The 6,375-nt window shown below is 42.1% G+C and overlaps 1 protein-coding gene across 7 annotated transcripts in view; it reads right to left on the reverse strand.

Annotated features, from left to right (window-relative positions):
* Window positions 1-2,918, reverse strand: part of TMEM150C (transmembrane protein 150C) — a 138,964-nt gene extending 136,046 nt beyond the window's left edge. For 3 of the 7 annotated variants that reach the window (XM_072114694.1, XM_072114711.1, XM_072114718.1), the window contains exon 1: window positions 2,654-2,913. The gene's annotated coding sequence lies outside the window, so the exon portion shown is untranslated. Of the gene's footprint in view, window positions 1-2,653 lie in introns of all 7 variants that reach the window. The other 4 variants (XM_072114702.1, XM_072114726.1, XM_072114737.1 and 1 more) reach the window with 3 other exon arrangements.
* Window positions 2,919-6,375: the final 3,457 nt, after the last annotated feature.

Genomic DNA, 6,375 nt, shown 5'->3' on the forward strand with positions numbered 1-6,375 from the left:
GTGATTAACTACTGAATATTATTTAGAGTATCCATTTTGCTTAAACAAAAACTAGACATTACATGAAAGTCTGTGCATTGGTTTTGGACCCCCACTAACCTAAATGCATTTTGGATGCAAAACAATAAAAAAAGTGAAAGCGTTGGTCTGTGTGAAAATAGGATGTGTGACGGGCTTCATCACGGACACTTAATTAGGTGGTGCAGTTCAATAGGGTTAAAGAGAATGGATTGTATTTATTATCTTTTTGCAATTCCCTTTATTGCTAAGTAGTATCACTAACACCAAATTTAGTATATACTGTAAAGATATGTGGGGCAGGTATTGTGGACACACAGATTACCTAAAAGAGGGGTATGTCACAAAGTTCTAAGTTACAGAAAGTTATATACTCTAAGCTATTTACACTGAACAGCATGCCTGACCAAGGCCGGGCTGTCTGATCTCCAGCAACACCAGTCAGACCGGAATGCTTTATAGTAGTCTTGCTCTACAGTGAGTGGTAGAAGAGAAAGTGAAATATCACACGCAGCAGTCATAATGTATAACTGTGTCACATACAAATTTTCAGTCATAATTTATTGTAACCATACAGATCTATTCCTATGATGATACCGCATATATACAAACCCCGTATATACTATAAGGATATGTGAGGGGGCACTTATCAGTAAAGAAGTGGGGTTCAATTCACAGCAGTCAATAGGCAAAATATTTTTGGTGACTTTTGTCAAAACTATAGATCTCTCTATTGACTTCTATGACGTGAAGAGCAGTAAATTGGGGCATATTTACAAAGGCCCTTCTCTCGTGCTAACTGCTTGCACATAAGAAGGGTCCGAGACACATGTGTCGCACGCTACTCATTTGTGTAGCGGCTGCACTATATCTGAAGCAACACAAATTTCTGCACATGGGGCGGTCCGGTGTACAGTCGGACCCTGCGACACATTTATCATGCATCCGACATATGTATGTTGCACGACCCATATTACCAAATAGCTTATCATGTTTATGACACAGCTTCCTCTAGGAATAGTCTAGTGTCTAGGACACTGACTGTTTTATGACTATATGAGGGTCATTTATTATGGCCTTTCAAATGGAAAACTGGCAGTGTTGTATTTTTTCCATTCTGCGCCTCTTGCTCCTTAATTTCTGAAATCTTGGTGCGACAGTTTTGGTGTTTGCAGGCACTCTAGGCTTGTCGGACGCAACATTTTGGCGCCGCTTGTGAAATCCACCAGTTTTCTGGCACTTTTCCAACTTGTTTTTTGGCACAATTTGTGGTTCAAAAAAAGAGCATCTAACAGCTGTTCTAGGTCGTTCTAAACCTTTTAGTCCATTCACCAATTCCTTAATCCCTTGTGCCACAATTTACATCCCACTGAAAAATATAGAATGGTTTCAGCGCAACCCTGCAAAATTAATAAATGCCCCTCTATGTGTCTTGTGAGAAACACCTGGAAAACATTTGTCAGAATAGAAGACCTAGCTCTATTTACAATAATAATTCTTTATTTTTATAGCGCACAAAGATTACGCAGCCCCTGTCCTCATGGGGCTCACAATCTAATAAAACTACCAGTATGTTTTGGAGTGTGGGAGAAAACTGGAGGACCCGACAGAAACCCACACAAACACGGAGAGACAACAAAGATATACATTAAAAGGGGTTATTTTCATCAAGATAACCCCTCTACACTAAGCAGCTGAGGGGTATTTGTTTTGAGGAACTCTATGGATCAGCTGTTGTCACCAAGGTCCACCGTCAGCCAGACTCCACTCTATGATGTTCTGTCCTATGGATGGGTTTATTCCAGAGTTTGGAATTATCCCTATAAGAGGCACAGTGTTCACTCTCCTAGATGTCATTCTAATAATATTACAAGACGTACAGCACCTCATAAATACACGCCTCAGTTATTAATGGGAAATTCTACATGTCATCTGCACAATGCAGAATTATATAGAGCGGTGCAGGATAATGCATCTACAAGGCAGATGAGGCTTCACTGTATACTGTTACACTTCTCATCATGGATAAATGAGCAGAGAAGCTTGTTCTTGCAGAATACAATATCCCATAGGAGAGCAGAGACTATATTGCAATAATCGCCTCCAGCAACCATGACCATGCAGAAACATAACACAGCCATGTGCTAAAACCATGTAGCAGAGCTGAATGTGTCATTCCCCTGTGTGCTGTAACATAATGGGGTGAAAATCCACATCATTTAATATAATATCACATTTCAGAATCATTGCTGGTATAGGACTACTGAATGGGACCTCTCTGACAACTTCAGCATGTTCCATCCTATAACCCTCACTGACAAGCAGACATTTACTACCCACAGAACACAATTCTTTGTATCTTCCACAGACTGATCTGCAACAAATGACAAACTTAGCTCTGCTGCATGTGAACCGCTCACATGCCTAGGTAGGTCCATTCCCCCATGACTTACATATATGCCATGTGTGCCCTGTGATCCGGAGTGTAGGCCGGCTAGTAATGCCCATGGAGGCGGCAATGAATGGCAATGGAGTGAGCAGGATGAAGGACGATGCTGCTGTGAGTGTGGGAGAAGAGTAGTCACCCGCTGAGTGTGCCCTGTACCAGTACACAGATACGACAGTGCCCACTTACCTGCAGCCACAGACGAGAGCCCCCACCGCTGCTTGTGTCTACCTGAACAAGGAGCTGCTGAGGGAGAGAGCGAATGTGCTGAAGCGTCTTCTCCCCTCCCTCGGTTCCTCCTATGGAGCTGCTCTCCTTGGCTTTCACTTCTTGCTGCCTCACACTTCTTCTCAGCGTGTGTTTACATTCTTCAGGCTTTGTACAGTCCCGTTCAGTCTCATGGCCCTCCCCTCCTCTTCTCCTAGAATATTAATCCCTCCTAAGGCTCCATTATTCTTTTTTCTTCTGGTCACCCTATTCATAGAGGATTGAAATAATATGAGGCTTTCTTAAAAGTCCCTTTACACATAGATATCACCCATTAGCCACCCGAGAATAATCCTTCTTTTCTTTATGATATTTGCTTATGGTCATTATACTGTTCCCATACATTAGTTCCCTGAGGATGACACTGCAGGCTCGAAAATAGCAGCCACCATCATGTCCCAGACACTAGGTGTGAAAATGCTGCCTAGCAAGTCATCAATGTGCTTCACCAGTGACCACTCTCTCCACTCCACTCCAGAATTGGCTCATAAGCATAATTCTAAAAATGTATTTAGGATAACAAATATATAAAGATTACCACAGTCACAGTGTCACAGTCCCTATGTTGGGACAAGGAAACCGCAGCTCTGGTAAGACAGCCCCCTTACCATCAAGCATGATTTTCAGGAAGCCTAATGACATGATGTGGGATTACAGAGGAGGTTAGGAAAATTCTGGGTGACCTGGTGAAGGTGCGCTCTCTGGAGTATGAGTGGCTGGGCACGGGGAGGGCCTCTCTCCTTTGGAGGGTGTTCTCCTTTAGTGTCCCTTAGTCTGTCATCTCCGCTCCTGGTGTTGGGTTGATGCTGCACAGTAGATTTTTGTTTTGTGTTCTGAGCATATAGTGATGTAGGGGCTTGGAGGCGCCGAACCTGGGCTTTATGTGGTTTGTATAGATGTTGTTCAGCTTTTATTTGTATTATGTTTTATTTAAGTTATGTTGTAATTAGTGTATATATTGTATATAGTGGGGTTTGGGACATAGTGTTAGATTGGGGGGGGTGATGGTGGTGGGATTTATGAACTGACCTTGGGACACTGGTCTGGCCTACGTAACACAGACATTGGACATTAAACCAGTGTCTGAGGAGAAGGGGAGGTTGTGGGCAAGGGATCTAATTTAGTGTAGTGTTATGTGTATAAAAAAAAACGGGTGTGGGATGTGATCTGTGTGGGGTGGTTTGTTATTAGAGGGTGTGGGGTGGGTTTATGTGTATTTATTTATTATGTATATTTATTTATGTTTGTCTTTGTTTATTGGTTTGGGTTAGGATGTGATAATCGGTTGGGTGGGGGTTGTGGTATTTAGTGTTTATTCATTTCCGTGTATTTTAAGTTATTGTTTATGCTAGGTGTGAATGGGGCTGGACCAGCAGGTAAGTTAATGTCTACAGGTAAGTTAAAGTCTTACATGCCTGCACGGTGGCCTCTATTGGCAAACTCTCCGCAAGAAGAAGTCTTACCGCCTGACCACAGTAGCTGTATTTATTTATAGTCCTAACCCCACCCCCAATGATGCCACAAAGTATTATACCCCTTTTATTAGCCCTACAATGCATCATTTTTTTGGCCACCCATTTGCAGTAGCCCCTATGCATATTGCCCCATCTATTTTGCCTCTCTTTTTAAAATGACACCTTTTCTGCAGCCCTTTTGCAGTCAAATTGGGGAAAAAAATATCTGATACTTATCTTTCCTCTTTCCTTTGAAGCACTCCTCTCTTCTTCTAGGCTGCTGTCATCATCACATTTCATCTGCCAGTCTCTATCGCTGCTGTGTGCCTATGTTGTAAGTTGTAGCCTTGTGGCTACTTATAGCTATTGATGCTCCACTGCTCCACAGCAGGAGAGCGTATAGTGGTATGAAAGTGCTACACAGATGTTCTGAAGGCTGTGCACTGTAATTAAATCTAATGACTTACACTTTTCATATTTATTATCATTCCTGTGTTGCTATTTGCTTGAACCTTATTGGTTTGCAGAGGCCCTACATCTTGTTTCTCTAAAGTGAAAGCCACTGGTAGTGATCACACACATACATCCTCTGATTGCTGCGATTTAACTTTATGTCTAGGTGCACAAAATACCTCTGGTTCAGGGGCGTAACTACAGCGGTACCAGCCATAGCAGCCGGTATGGGGCCCGCAGCTTCAGGGGGCCCCGTCATCCGACCTGTCACAAAGAATGGAGGATATGCACCATTATATCTATATTGTACTGCACATTGTCCAGCATAATATGTATATAACATATACTGTGATGTATGTATGCAGTATCTGTGATGTATACATGGTGTCTGTATACACTGTATGTGAGTGTATATGCTGTGTGGGCACATGAGTGTATTTACATGTGATCGTAACTCGCATGTGTGCGTATACTAATATGTATATTTTTTAAGTGGGAAGGGGGGCCCTATGCAGTAGCCTGCTAGGGGGCCCTGTCTCTCCTAGTTACGCCACTGCTCTGGTTATACAGATGGTCATGTTGCAGGAAGATATTAATCAAACTTTTATTTTTCTATTTTCACTTTTCAGTAGATGTCCATATGCAAGCAAATGGTTAATAATAGAATTCAATTTACTAAGGGCCCCTGCGTACCGCACTTTCGTTGGACATCCCGACGATTTCCGTTTTGCGCCACTGGGACAGGGATTTAAAAGGGGTTTTTGGCACACGTGATCGGATTTTGCCGCAATCACGCCGGCTTTCATGTGACACAAATCGGGGGCCGGGCAGTCGAATGAACCGACGGATTCGGACAAACCGCGGGATTTAACTTAAAAATTGTGCCGCAACCCATGCGCTTACATAAACCGGGAAGAAGAAGGTGAACTCTGGCAGACCTGATCAGGGAAGCGACACATGCAGGATATCGGGCGTACAATCTTTTTTTTTTATCAAAACATTTTTATTAACAGTTTTACATTTTGTAACATTAAGTTGCACTCAGACAGCACATACATTTACATCATTGGTACACAAGGACAAAAGACACTGAACCATCAAAACATCTGGCGTGATAGATACAACATAACCCAAAAGCGGGGCGCACGATCTTCATGAATTGCGGCAGAGTTCATCCTCACCAGAAAGCCCGGAATCGGGGATCGCGTAGGGACCGGGTAAGTAAATGTGTCCCATTTTCTCCTGTTCCACTGCTCTTTTACCTGTCTGCCTGACTTTTTCCTTCCTTTTGATTGCCTTATCTTTCTGACATGAGCAGGAGGTGCATTGCAATGAACATCACCATGGTTAGAATCATTATTATTCAGCATAAATAATTTATACTGATTTAAAATGTTCTTTTGTTTTTCTTCAGGTGCAGAACTGTTTACTCCAATTAAATTTCATAATATCACCCTGCTGAAATGACATTAGAAGATGTACATATCTGTAGATGTAGACGTGATGTCACTTCTGTATAATCCCCAGGCTACTTTATGATGTAGTTATTGTAGTGACACTAGCATATTGATTCATTCAACAGAAAGTATTCAGACTCTCTTTGTTTCATTGCAGCCAAATGGCAAGGTCAAAAAAGTTCTTTTTTTCCTCTGCATCCAATCTTGAGGGAAAATAGAAATGTAGGTTATTTTTGCAAATTTATCAAACAAGAAAAACTGAAATCACATCACATGGTCA

Source organism: Engystomops pustulosus, chromosome 1, assembly GCF_040894005.1.
Source record: "Engystomops pustulosus chromosome 1, aEngPut4.maternal, whole genome shotgun sequence".
Taxonomy (NCBI): Eukaryota; Metazoa; Chordata; class Amphibia; order Anura; family Leptodactylidae; genus Engystomops; species Engystomops pustulosus.